General features: G+C 40.2%; 1 protein-coding gene across 1 annotated transcript in view; it reads right to left on the reverse strand.

The window, feature by feature from the left end:
• LOC133456756 (NT-3 growth factor receptor-like) overlaps positions 1-15,265 on the reverse strand; it is a 126,087-nt gene that overhangs the window by 57,583 nt on the left and 53,239 nt on the right. The window lies entirely within an intron of this gene.

Genomic DNA, 15,265 nt, shown 5'->3' on the forward strand with positions numbered 1-15,265 from the left:
ATGTATTTTCCCCTCGCTGACCTTTAAGCGTCTTTGCAGCGCCGTCCTCTGCTCCGTCACATGCACGAGTGTGTTGGGCTGAAAACGCACATTGTACTGTGTTTCGAAAGTTTTTTCCCCCTCTTAAAAGAAATACATGAAAAAACTGCATCACCTTCATCTGAACCCTAATTTCTAACTTCTAATTTTATTTCCTGTGTTGGGTTCTGCTGAGTCGGCGGTTCAGGAGCAGCCTACTTCTCACTCGTACAGCTCTTTATCCTCACACTGGCTGCTGCCGAGCACGGCTTAGTGTTGAGCTCTGTGATATCAGCCACCACGCAGTGACAATGCTCGTTTTTTCTGAAAAAAAAAAAGAAGATCCACCCCGTCACTCTGCCGCTGCTGCACCACGCCCGACACCCCGGTACTCCGGGATTTTTGATATAATTCGTTGATAGCAAGGTTTAAAGCAGCACAATGTAACTTTCAGCTTTTGTTGAGTTTGGCGGCTCCTTTGGACAAAAGCGGTAGTGCTTTACCAGAAAGAACACTACGTTTCCCATGAGCACCAGCGCGTACTGCCGGAAAACTCTGGACGGGACAGACTTTCAAAACTAATTTTCTGTTTCACCAAGTGAACAGACGGAACGCAGAAAACGATGTTAAACTGCTGGAAAGGAACTGGAATTTACCGGGATACCTTAAACAAGGAAGCCAGGGAGCGGTATATGGAGAAAATAATGATTATTAACGGTCTGGATCCATATAAAATCCCTATCAAAGAGTGGAGCTCCGATGAGGATTTACTGCCGCAGTTCTGCACAACCACCGTCTTACTACCTTGTTTAGGAGTGTTTGGCAGCTGCTTTGCTAAATGTTTGACTCGCCATGTGTTTCAATAAATTAGTATAATAGTACAACATACAGTACATGTTTTGTATCCCTCTTACTTCTCTTTTCTTTTTTTGACTGCTATATTATGCTGAAGAGGCTCCGAGGCGTGAGCAATATTTTTGTTTTCCTCGTGAGATTATTTTTTTCCTCTGCAGCTACAAATAAGAGTTAATATTTTTTCCTCAACAAACTAGTTTTATCTGAAGATTGGGGTTAATCGCACCGCAGAGAGCTGGCCAGCAACTGCGTTTAGCTGGAGAAGTGGGGAATAAAACCCGTGTTTTGATCCGACCCGGTCTGTGAGTGTTTGTGGTTTACTGTGTGGAAGGTGTTTGGTCGTTACAGCCGCGATCCAAGCGAGACGACGACTATTTTACTCTTTTACTCTGATCTTACTCTCAGATACTTGGTCTCCGTGGTTCTTCCTCCGAGCAGGAAAGCGGTGAAAAGTTAAACCATTAGGATCTTTTCCCCACTGTTGTGTGGAGCTGCAGCTACAACGCAGCAACGGGTTACCAGCTTCTGCTGAGCTCTGAGCTCCACGCCCCGCCCATTTTCGTCTCGACTGCGAATCGGGAAGGAGGGGGAAGTGACGTATACCGTAAAGCAGTCAAAGCCGTAAAAATGTGTAGTTTTTTAGTGTGGCAGGGTTCCTACCATGCTCCTCAAAGTTACATAGTGCCAGTGAAGGTGATACAGACCCCTCAGACCATGACAGAGGTTCATTAAACCTGTTGGAAGTTGATGTTCCATCACAATGACGATGATGAAATATTACATTAAGGTGGAAAAGTTACATAGTGCCGCTTTAAGGGCTCCCAACAGTGTTGTTCCTACTTCTCATGAACCAGTTCAAAGTTCAGTTCACATAGTTTAAAAATTAATAGTTCACGTTCATAGTTCATCATTTTCACTTTGAACTAGTTCAAATTCAATATTTTTAGCTGATAAGTACGAATGAAACGCCACCCTATCCTAAAACTGTTTACTGTACAATCATGTCTTGTCCTAGTGGCTTTTCAACTTTATTCAGAGGCTGTAAATCTCCAACAATGTAGTCCATTATCAGTGTGTCTACCTGTTGCAGGCTGGGGTCGTTTGGGGCTGTTGGGTCTTCTTGGTATTTCCTGATGTCTTTGTTTGATTATCAAGGACTTGCAGATATTTTCTCACACTGACTGACTCAGACTTGTTTTCTCAGGTCGACATAATTTGCACAGAAAGGTTAGATTTTTACCGTCTGACTCTTTGGGAGACGATGTGTAAAATTCCTGCAGATATTGATAAGCGGATCATCATCTGCGTCTGCATCGTCTCTCTCTTCACTGGACATGTAAAGATGCACCGGGCTCGGACCACCGTTGCTATGGAGCTGGTGCCCGTTGCTATGCTAGTGTGTGCACTGCATTGTGGGTAATGTAGTGTGAAGTCGTCGTCTTGTTGAGTATTTAAAATGTGCGCACTGCCGGCTGGTGAAACGAGAAGGATTATTCCGTAATAATTGGACCTAAACAGTGAAGCTGAAACTCACATAATCTGAACAGTTCAAATTCCAGTTCCTGATCTGCAGAAGGAACAAGTTCACGTTCAAGTTCTTTATTTGCAAATATGTTGCGTTCAGTTCAACATTCTCACAGAAATGAACGTGTTCAATGAACGCGTTCATTTGAACTCGTTCGTGCACAACACTGGCTCCCGACCCCATCAAATTAAACACGTGTCAGTTAAACGAAGATCATATTGATAATTACTGCGTCCATAACGTCTATGACTTGTTTTAATTGATTTGCTTCGTCAAGTGCCAATATACATGCAAGTTATGCCACTCTCATAAATGTGGGTTGTAAATCCATTAATCTGACAACTCGTCATCATGTCTGACCTCCCAGGACGCAGTAAGGTTTCTGTTTACTTCTTAATGCCATGTATGGCTGGCATGGGCCCGTCCCTGCCGGATTATTATACTGGTATGATGTGGAGGGAGAGCGCTTTGCTCTGGAGGAGATTTATAACTCTGAGCTAATCACATCATCGATCTATTTCATGTGTGTGTGAGAGAGAAAGCTGCCCGGGTCGTAAAAGCGCCACGAGTGGTCCTTGGACTACGAAGGGGGTGTATAAGCACGTTGATGTTGGGATGTCGAGCACAAGAACATGCGTGCCAACCACACACAAGGTGATGAAGTTGAGAAATGTTTGACTCGTGTTTGACGACCCCAGGGTGCGTCTGACTGCAGGGAACGGAACAGAACACCAAGACAATGAAGGAGAAGCTAATTCTGTTGAGAACCCAGTGACAGGGTTTCCAGCATCAATAACCCTTTTAAAACCCAAATATTGGCAATAACCCGAATTTGCACGGCCATGTAAACACCAATAACCCCTTTGAATAACCCGGATTTGCTCATATTCCGGTTTTTAAAAACCCCAATATGAGCCCTGGGTTACTCCTTTTAAAACCTGAATATTGGGTCATGTAAACACCAAACGGAATATCCCCATCAAACGGAACAGGAATCTGTTTTCTGCACATGCTCTGTTCACAAGGAATCCTGGTCTTTTGAGTCCAGGAATTTCTTCTAAACACGGAGAAACCAAGACCAGGAGGAGACTAATCACTTCATAAATGTAATGAAGGATATGAACATTTCTGCATTTGTAGACGGTAGAAAGTACCGGGATAGAAGATTTACAAGAAGGTGTCACGACTGGTGTATGATGTGGACCCAAACGCAGGAGAGCAGGAGGCAGGAGTAGCAAAAACCAGGATTTATTCCACAAAACCAAAAACAAAGCGCTGCTTGGCAGGATCAAAAGTAACAAAACAGGGATCAAAAAACTTGAGCAGGAAAAACGTGGCAGGAAACATGGAGGAAGGAAAACAGTACGGACCGACCGGGAACAAGGGAATGACAAGACCAGATATACGCAGGGGATAACGAGACACGACGAGACACAGGTGCAGACAATCAGGCAGATGGGACACAGGCGGGGCAAAACAGAAACTGAAAGGCCGGGGGGAATGTCAAACCCTGACAGAAGGTGAGCGAAAAGTTGCGTGAAGCAGCATTGGTTTTGAATTTGGATACAGGAAGAAGAAACAGAAATGACGGTAATTGTGTCATGACGTTCTCCGCGCGTCGCTGGTTTGATCCAGATATGCCAAATGATTAATTACCATGTAAAATAAGATAAGATAAGATGAAGATGAATCTTTATTGTCTCCCTTAGGAAAAATTTGTCTTGGACACGAGGCACAGCGACAATCATACTCCAACAAACATAGAAACAACCCTGAAGTCTTTGCCCAAACATAGAATCAACCACACTATAATTAACCCACATCAGTTCCCACTCCCAGAAAACCCATTACACAATAGAAGAAGAAACTTATTGCACAGAGCCCGACTGAACTTATTGCACGGATGTCCACATTATTGCACTGACCTACACAAATAAACGGAATATTCCGAATGTTTCAGTAACCGGAATATTAGCAATAACCCGAATTTTGACTGCATGTAAACGTAGTCAGTTTCCTGAGCTACGAGGTAGAACGCATACCATAAAACGCAGAGGAAAGCTTTGATATGGAGGGAAATCTTCACCAACTTGGTTCTATTTAACCCTTTCTGAACAAGTATACTAAGTAACTAAGCATATTTTTACAATTTCTGCATGCTATTCTGCCATTTTTTGGAGTATTTTTATTTGCTATGCATCGAAACAACCCATATAAGCCAATCTTTAATAATCTGGATGTTAGTATGGCTGGAAGTCCATACTAACTAAATAAATTGCTAAAAAGTGCAAATAACTACCAAATAAATGCAAATCGATTTTTAATTTTACACATATTTAAAAAAAATATATATATAGAAATCCCACAGCTGGATCCCTCAAAACTGTCAATGGAAAAAAGTAACACAGAAGCCTTTCAAACCACAGGAAATGATTTTGAATTAATTCATACTTTAGTTTTTGAGATATCTTTTTGATGACGTATGTGTCAACGTACGTCAACGTAGGACGAGCTGTGAATAAATAACCCGCAATGTCAATTATGAAGATTTCTGTATTTTTACTGGATTATTATGTGATTTTTCCAAACGATTTAATGGATTAAAACTCTGGGACACTAAAAGCAGGATATGGAAGTGAAACTCTTCCTGTTTAAGATGCAGAAAGAATTATTGCTCTGTTTTGTTTGGTTGTAATTGTACATACATGTAGAAGATCAATATGCCAACGGGAGCGCCGGCGCTCCATCCGATCATAAAGGGTTAAATGTGTATTTATATTTTCCTTTATTACAGTAAAATCATCTTTAGTAGCGATGAGTTAGTTGCCCTGACGGAGTCTTGGAGCTTCTCTATCCCCAGGCTGCTCTGATTCTGCCTTTTACTTGTAACAGTAGAAAGCTGCGGCAATTTCCCAGTAAACCCCAGCTTTTGAGTGATCTGCAGGCTGCGCTAAGAAGGAAATGAGCTAATGTAGTCTATGATGAAAACATTTCCACGTAAGAATCATGTTGTTTGCAGGAAACAAAGCCACAACTGGCGGATGCAGAGCAGCGATCTGAGAGAAACAAGCTCTCCAAGGTTGCAGGTGATTTAAATGATATATTAGTCCATCACAGAAACATGGGAGCCCAAATTCAGACATCTTATCCATGAATGCGTTGGTTGGATATTAGAAACTCAGAAATCCATCACGGATGCCGTAGAGGAGGATGAGGGACTTTCCAGGCGTCAAGGCTAAATGAACAACTTCTCGTAGTTTGCTGATTTGTTGTTGTTATTATAACAGAATACAAAAGAATCTTGAGGGGGTTACACTCGTTGTTTTTCCTTTAATAATCAACTGCAGCACCTATTATTTATTATCTCACACCATATAAAGCAAACGTATTCATGGGTTTGTGTTGCACCTGCAGCTTCTGCTCTCCTCTGTTACACAAGACGCTAGTCACACTAACATAGTTAGAGAAATAACAGGAATAATCGTTCAGTTGCGGCTACAAGCACCAGAATTGTCACACAGACTCCTTAGGGGTTGCTCTTTTGATAAAACCATTGTGCCAGAAAAAAAAAAAGATGGCAGCCTTTTTCAAGATGGCCACCATCGAATATACAGTAATATTGCATTTCGCAATAAAATCCAATAGAGTTGTCTTATTGGAATGATCTTTGTGTCAAATCATAACCTTTTCACTATGTAGAATCTAAATTTGGACCCATGGACTTACACTTTGGCTTCCTTGTACCTTATATCAGTCCCAGAATCCTAATATTCTGCAAAATTTGAGTTTTCTTTGTTATGTTTGACACTGGTAAAATGGATGGCAGTGTATACTTTAGTATTGTTAGAGGTTTTGTGTGTGTTTTTTGGCACAATGGTTTTATCAAAAGAGCAACCCCTAAGGAGTACGTGTGCCAATCTTGGTGCTTGTAGCCAAAATGAATGATTCACCTGTTTTCTGCCTGTTATTTCTCTAACTAACAGACAGTGATACAACATGATGGACTGGTCGTGTACTTCACTCGACGTATTGTCCAGTCTCACATTACAGTTTTTCACAATTGTTTAAACACATTTATTGGAACAGACACAATATGCACATCCTGAAACTCATGTTCCCGGTGGCTGAACCAATCCTGCTGAACTCCAAGCACATTTACTGCTCTAGACTCAAATTCCCATTCCATACCACACATTTCTCACAACACTACACACAATTCCCAATATCCTGCACACTCTTCCTGAATTCCCTCTCTTGCTGTTCACACAGAACACAGTCAATCACATTTCTAAACTCCAAAGGCTATTTACCAGAGCGAAACTACCGGAGTCAAATTCCTTGTTGGACAATGTTCGAACCTGGCCAATAAAGATGATTCTGATTCTGATTCTGTTGTGCAATATGCAATCAGCAATTTGCCATAAAAGCGTCACAGGTCCTGGTTTGTTTGGAGAACAATGGCTGGTGGAATATTGAGAGAGGTGAGGAGCAAGTCAGAGGAGTGAGAGTAAGAGGAGGAGGAGGAAGGATCTTACACATTTTGAGTCCAAATACACTAAAATATTACGTATTTGTTGTTACAGTAAAGAATTGTGTGTTGTTTTCTATTTGAGTAGCCTATACATAAGAATACTATATGGTGATATATTCCATCCAACAGCTGAAGGTGAAACACTGAACATACAAATGCATGATTCTACTGAGACATTCATATAGTGTCTTCCATTCATATTATAGTGTCTTCCATTCTGCACATCAGTGTTCAGTGGGTGCTTAGAAACGTCTACTCAAATGATGTATGCGTTTGGCATTTGAGAAAGAAATACCATTTAGTGAAGAGTTAACACTGTTTTGAAGGTAGAGTGTGCTTTTGCAAGAGAAGTGTAGGATTTTGCATTTTGTGTGAGTTTTGTAATTTGTGTTTAGAGTTTTGAGAAAGTGAGGTAGTCTATCAGGAAATGTGTTTAAACAATTGTGAAAAACTGTAACAGCAAATACGGCACATGCTCCGTGTTGCCATCGCTTTCCCGGAAACGTCTGAGTAAAGGAGGAGCATAAACGGAGAAGTGACCACTTTCTGAATGACTAAATAGTCGCTTTAGCAAACCGATGAAGCCATTACTGCGACGTGCCTCGCCACTGAAAAGAGATTTAGCTTAATAGTTCACAGTTTTGTCTTTTCACTTCCTTAGTTCACCAGAAACGGGGTTGTGTTGGACAATCTTCCCCTTTATTGGGATATTGTCTGCATGGTAGAACGTATCTGGCTCAAAAATGGTTTAAGTGTGAAAAAACTGACACAGATTTAATTTTTCTTCCTTAAAGCAGCCTGATAAACATCAGAAGTTACTGAACGGAGCTAATCAAAGGTGTTTCTCTAGTGGTTCTCACTCAACAACATATTATTTAAAGCACCATGAGGGTAAAAAACAACCATCAGCCTTGGGAGTGTTTCCTTTCAACAGAATTCATTCAATAAGCTCCATCTGGATGATTATTCAAAACTAAACTGGTTTGGTTAGAAAGTCTCATGTTCACACTAACTTGAATGACATAACTTTATTTTTGAGATTAATAAAACATTATTGAATTGATTTGAAACGGGCTTTAGATCAACTAAGCAGTTTAATGGCGACAAATGCTGGTAATTCAGCCGAGATGGCTGTTGTTTTATTCATAACACTGGTTAATGTCTTCTTTTCTTTTAGTTATTATTATTACTTTGTGAATGTATGTTTGGTAGGGTGTTTATCAGTTGATCCCAGGTCTGCTGGCACCACTGGTTCTGCTCTCTGTCTACACGATGCTGCGCAGCTTCAACACACCCTGGTGAAAAAAACTATTTTGCCTTGAATACACAGGCTTTTTTTTTTTTTTTTTTAAATGAAGCTTCTGTGATGCATTTCAACCTTTCATCCACACACAAACACAATTTGAAGAGCAACTTGAAAAAAAGCCAAGCTGTTTGTGTTGTAGCGCCACCGTTTCAGATAAAGGTGCAGCAGCAGACGTGTTTCAGACTTCATGATGTTCATGGTGGCGGATTGAAGCTGATGCTGTTCACTACGGTGGCCGAGACCCGCCATCGGTGAAAATAAAAGTAACGCTGCAAACAGAAACACACGCTGCTGCAAATAAAAGAAACGCTTAGCAAATAAAAGAAACGCTTAGCAAATAAAATAAACGCTGCAAATAAAAAGAAACGCCGCTGCAAATAAAATAAACGCTGCAAATATAAAGAAACCCCGCTGCAAATAAAATAAAAAAACGACGCAAATAAAAAAGCCACAACGGAAGTGAATTACCGGGGACTATTTTTGCTGCTCAACATCTCCCCCTAGAGTCGCTAACCAGTAACTACAACAACAATGAATTGGTATCGGATAATTTTTGCGAGTACGAGTATATGAGAGCAGTATTGGCCCCGATACCGATACCAGTATCGGTATCGGGGCATCCCTATTCTATATATATGTGGCCCTGAGACAGAGTGGAACCTGTCCAGGTGTATTTAGCTTCTAATGAGCTGGAAAAGGTTCCAGAAGATCCTGTGACCCGGTACAGAATTAATCAGGTATAGAAAAAAGGGATGGATAAACATTAACTCTACTGCTGTCTTCAGGTCAAGGAAGGAGGAAGAGAAGAAGGGAGGAAAGAAGGAAGGAAGGAAAGGAAGAAGGAAGGAAGGAAGGAAGGGAGAAAACAAGGAAAGAAGGAAGGAAGGAAGGAAGGAAGGAAGGAAGGAAGGAAGGAAGGAAGGAAGGAAGGAAGGAAGGAAGGAAGGAAGGGAGGGAGGAAGGAAGGAAGGGAGAAAACAAGGAAAGAAGGAAGGAAAGAAGGAAGGAAGGAAGGAAGGAAGGAATGGAGAAAATAAGGAAGGGAGGAAGCAAGGAAGGAAGGAAGGAAAGAAGGGAGAAAACAAGGAAAGAAGGAAGGAAGGGAGAAAAGAGGAAGGGAAGAAGGAGGGAGAGAGCAGGAGGAAAGAAGGAAGGGAAAAAGGAAGGAAAGAAGGAAGGAAGGAAGGAAGGAAGGAAGGAAGGAAGGAAGGAAGAAAGGAAGGAAGGAAGGAAGGGAGAAAACAAGGAAAGAAGGAAGGAAGGAAGGAAGGAAGGAAGGAAGGGAGGAAGCAAGGAAGGGAGGAAGCAAGGAAGGAAGGAAGGAAAGAAGGGAGAAAACAAGGAAAGAAGGAAGGAAGGGAGAAAAGAGGAAGGGAAGAAGGAAGGAGAGAGCAGGAGGAAAGAAGGAAGGAAGGAAGGAAGGAAGGAAGGAAGGAAGGAAGGAAGGAAGGAAGGAAGGAAGGAAGGAAGGAAGGAAGGAAGGAAGGAAGAATTAGGTCATTTTGACCCGAAGACCGTACAAGGGTTAAGTGACTGATTGACAAACACAATCCACCAGTGACCTGATCGTCCAACCGTTTTCCAAACCATGTCTTTTTTAAACAAGCACACCACGCTTCAAAAACTAATTTCTTAGAAGGTTAAAAAACCTTGTTTCAAGAAAAAGGAAGACTGTTTTCAAACTATTTTGCTAGTTTTAAGAGTTCTAGTCAAGACAATCTTTCTTCCTCCATTGGCTAAGATATTTTTGCTCATCATAAAACTAATTTGACTAGATTTAGGAATATTAGGCTTATTTCTAGCAGGGCTGTTTCTGCAGTGCAGAAATGAGGTATAACCACATCCAAAACACGAGGTGCTTATCTGAAAATTGGCCGAGGGAAGAAACAGCGATACAAGCTGTTTGTGCACCGACTTGATCAGAACATGAATGAAAAAAGGAAAAGACAAAAGAACATGGATTAGGAATGGATTAGACGGCGGCAGCAGGGATCGTCTGCTACAGAGAGTAGGGGGGGAGTAAAAAAATCATTCCTAGTGAAAAAGTAATGTACTCAATTTGTGGTCCATTGTGTTGGTTGAGAATTTACAACGTCTCTCCCCGGCTAATATCACCTTCCTCACTGTGATGTCAGCGTTCTCCCTCTCTCAATAAATATGGATTTCCCCCCTGATTGCTCCAGATATTGGGCATGCTTAAATCTATCAGCGGTTAGTAATAGCTCTTTGATTCCTTTTTGAATTGTTCACAGAGAACGATTACCAACTGCTCACTGATTTACCCCCAACCAGTCTGCAAGCTCGGCTGCTGGGCTGGAAATCACGCAGTGCACGCGATAATAGAGGGAATAGTTTCACCTTACGTTTGTAACACGGTGTTCCTCTGTGATCGGATGTTAACTGGTGGCCCGTTACAAACCTTTCAGCGCAAGGAGGAAAAAGAGCGAGACATCTGGAGTTTCCCTTTTCACAACTTCATATGAACTGTCCCACTAAGGCCCCGTTTACACGGAGCAATAACGCTGGTGTTTTCATGCGTTTTGGCCGTTCATTTACACGAAAACGAAGCTCAAAGTCTCCAAAAACCATCATTTCTGAAAACTCCGGCCAAAGTGGAGATTTTCAAAACCTCCACTTTTGCTTGTAAACAGAGAGAAACGGACATTTAGGCTTCAGAACGTCACATTATGAGACAGAAACATCACCAGCGTCATGAGTGACACCTGTGTTTACAATTTGTTTGTAACCGTCAATATTTTCTTGTATTTTACCTGTTTTATATTCTAACGTCACACTTAAAAGTACACTGCAAAAACTCAAAATCTTACCAGGAATATTTGTCTTATTTCTAGTTAAAATGTCTCATTTTTAGTAAAAAAATCTAATTACACTTAAAACAAGAGTCATTGCCAGAAAAATAACTTATTTGAAAATTTTCACCTGTTTCAAGTAGATTTTCACTTAAAATAAGTAGAAAAATCTGCCAGTGGGACAAGATTTATCTTCTTATTACAAGCAAAAAAATATTTTTTCTACTTATTTTAAGTGAAAATCTACTTGAAACAGGTGAAAATTGTTGTTTTTTCCAGTGATGAGTCTTGTTTTAAGTGTAATGAGATTTTTTATTGACTGAGATGAGACATGTTAACTAGAAATAAGACAAATATTCTTGTTAAAATTTTGAGTTTTTGCAGTGTAACTCCACTTCTCTGTCACTCCAAACCAAAGACTCTGGTTCATCTTGGAAGTAACTGGAAAAAACTATGTTTTTTTCCAGGATTCTGATTGGCTAGCATGACTTTATCTTCTCGTTACACTGCCCCCTGCAGGTTTGGCTGCTCATAGCACCTTAACAGCTATTTATGCAGGTTCGTGTAAATGATGTTATTTTTCAAAACGTAGAGGGGGAAATATCTGTTTTTGTAAATACCCGGCTATGTGTAAACGTGGCCTAAATTTTTGTCAGGTAAAACAAAAACCAGACAAACCTGGTCCATCAGGTGTAACGAGCTAATTTCCTGGTACACAACAGACTGAAATCCAGACTTTATTTTTTGATGCTGACAAGCATCTCTAGTTGTAATTAGCTCTGACGCCCATCAACGGTAACGAGAGGGGAGTTGTTTTGATGATAAAAAGTTGGAGTGACTTGATGAAACCAATAGTTTTCCAGCTGCCTCGTAGTCTTTATTCTACATAAGAAATGGAATACAGGACTGTCTCAGAAAATTTGAATATTGTGATAAAGTCCTTTATTTTCTGTAATGCAAAAATGTCATACATTCTGGATTCATTACAAATCAACTGAAATATTGCAAGCCTTTTATTATTTTAATATTGCTGATCATGGTTTACAGTTTAAGAAAACTCAAATATCCTATCTCAAAAAATTTGAATATTCTGGGAATCTTAATCTTAAACTGTAAACCATAATCAGCAATATTAAAATAATAAAAGGCTTGCAATATTTCAGTTGATTTTTAATGAATCCAGAATGGATGACATTTTTTTTTTTTTTTTAATTGCGTTACAGAAAATAAAGAACTTTATCACAATATTCCAATTTTCTGAGACAGTCCTGTATATGATGAATGATTCATCCCATTTCATGAATGCAAGAATCAGAAACCTACAAACTTCACGACAGCCAGCCAAAGTCTTCTGTTGCAGAGGTAAATATATGTTAAATTCATTAAGGGTCATTATACCATCGTCTGTGTGAATACTGGATTCTGATTGGCTGGCAGGTTTACATTAAAAATGATAACCTTTCAACTGAAAACACATTAAAGCATGAATAACTTTAATATTTATGTTTTTTGGTAAGTGACCGTGGTATAAGCGGGATAATGCCCTTCCAGGTGACATTAACATAAATATATGGACTTTGCAGAGGCAAACCGTTCCCGCCCCCGCGTCTTCCATATATTTATGTTAATTTACACCTCGTCGGGCATTATCCCTTACTTATTTGAGGTTTATGTCTATGTTTATGGCCCCGACGTCGCCTCAGCGACGCTCCGTTACACCGTGGCCAAAGCCAGCACAGTCATGATTTTCACCTAGTCTTTTCTTTCAAAGATAATAATATAACAGATACTTAAATCATACTAAGGAGAGAGATATTATCCTGCTGTATAAAACACGAGAAGTTGTGATATTTTATTTCCACCGACTATAAAAACTGAACCATGTTTATGTCTTTTCCTTTAGGATATAAGGACACCCGGGGGTGTCACTATAACCCTGCTTCCAAAATACCAGCAAAATTGTAAAAAAGAAACAAAAAACCTTATATATACACACCACAATATGGTGCAAACCACATAAAAACATTAAAACCCAAAAAAAGAAATCCTTTATTTTCCATGTTCATTTGGAATATATTGTAGAGTCGTTGTCATGGAAGCAGGAATGGGAAAGAAGAGATACCAAAAGTACACCTGAAGTAATTTCTCAACTAAATAGCTTTGCATGAAAACAGATTAAATCTTAACGATCTCGAGCGATGTCCGATCCTTCGTGAGAGCAGAGGTGTCTTCAGTATTCACATTCATTCCTCAGGTAAAAGTATAGATACTAGAGTTTAAAAATACTCCTGCAGAAGTTGAAGTATCAACTCAAGTTTTTTACTCAAGTAAAAGTATAAAAGTACTGGTTTCAAAACTACTTAAAGTATAAAAGTAAAAGTAATGTAAGGGGGAAAAAAGCCATTAAGGACAAAAGCCATTGAAATGAATGTATCTTAGTATAATGTAAATATATTAAAGAAGCATATACGTGTACTATTGAGCATTAACATGTGTTTCAGAGAGCAGGAGATATGATGACTAGTTGCCTATAAGTATTGTAATGGTGCAAAAAGTCAAACTTCATGTTCATGTTATCATTTATCCTAACCTTTATTGGAATGTACATCCAAGTTTAGTTGCAGGAATCTGAGGGAACGGATGTAAGAACAAAACTGGACAAGAACATCTGAAACAACCACAACCAAATTCACTCTATCCGGATGGAGCAATTTAACTGGATAGTTTTTATTAAAGGCCCAAATGAAATAGAGTAACGAGGCTGTTTTTAAAATGTAAGGAGTAAAAAGTAAAAAGTATAAAGAGTAAAAAGTACAGATAATTGTGTGAAAATGTAAGGAGTAAAAGTAAAAAGTCGTCTGAAAAATAATTACTCCAGTGAAGTATAGATAACCAAAATTTCTGCTTAAGTAAGGTAATGAAGTATTTGTACTTCGTTACTTGACACCTCTGCGTGAGAGACAGCGTACAAATCCGTCACGAGTTTAAGAAAGTTAACGTCTGTTCCTCTTTGACGGGACCCAACGCCAATCTGGCGGAAGGGGGTTTGAACTTTGCTGCGGGCGGCTAAAAAAAACACTGCGGGATGGGGATGTTGTCTAGCGACAAGATGGAAATCAATGACGTGAAAAAGAACCTCAAACAAGGTTTTTACAAAACAAAGACAAAGCAAGGCCAGTCAGATATTTGGAGAAACTGCGTTTAGTGTCTGTGGAGCATGTTGGAAGAGACGAGGGATTGGGACCTCAGTCGGTCAGCAGCATTCTCTTCCTCCACAACAATATAATGGCCAAGTGATTCATTTGTTAAATTAATTTGTTTCATTCATTAACTTTGTTTACTTTATGTTATTTATTTGTGTTATTTGAGCCACTCACAGCTACTCTTGTTGCTAAAACCTCAATCACATAATTGATGCGTCTGCGAAAGGCGAAATAGCTTGTGCGATGATGACAATGATGCATCTAACTTTCGGTCAGGCGATTGATGAGGCATTGTGACAGCAGCGTGGTCGACCTGAATGTCAGCTTCCTACCCACCTGTAGAAACGACACCTTGCAAGTAGCTTCAACCCAGACTTGAATCACTAGAGCACCCTATGGGGTGCTTTGGAACTTAGTGACAGTCATGCCAGATGCCCGATGGTGACATTTGGCCACAGATCACATCCGACTGTGAATTGCTTTTCGTCTGTCACTTGGCCTGTTGATTCCTGCCTTTTGTGCTTTGAATTTACTGTATAAAAGTCCTGTCGTCGAGCCACTCTGGGTCGGCACACCAATTCAGACACGATCTGTGCTGGTCCTGCTCACAGCGGATTCCTGAACTGGATTCTATATTATTCTTCAACATGACCTATGAACCGTCAATTATCCATCAAGCTCCACAATTATCATGTTAATATTAAATCAGATAGATTTGTCTGGACATTTCTCTTGCGGGATGGGAGAAGACACTAAATCAATGCATCTCTATTATTGTGCGGGCATGGATTCTGAGAGTTTTGCGGATGCGGGCGGGAGTTAGTGGATATAAACACTGCGGGAGTGGAACACACACGTTTCCGGGCGGTAATGGTCAGAAATGCAGCGGGAGCGGGATAAAGAAAACAGTCCCGCTATAGCAGGGCTCTACTGCTGCGTTCTCTGGGCCTGAGCTCCTTCTACAATGGACTTATATGAAGGTGTTAGGTTCATTGGTGCCATGTAAGGTTGATGATG

Source organism: Cololabis saira, chromosome 2 (assembly GCF_033807715.1).
Source record: "Cololabis saira isolate AMF1-May2022 chromosome 2, fColSai1.1, whole genome shotgun sequence".
Classification (NCBI taxonomy): domain Eukaryota; kingdom Metazoa; phylum Chordata; class Actinopteri; order Beloniformes; family Belonidae; genus Cololabis; species Cololabis saira.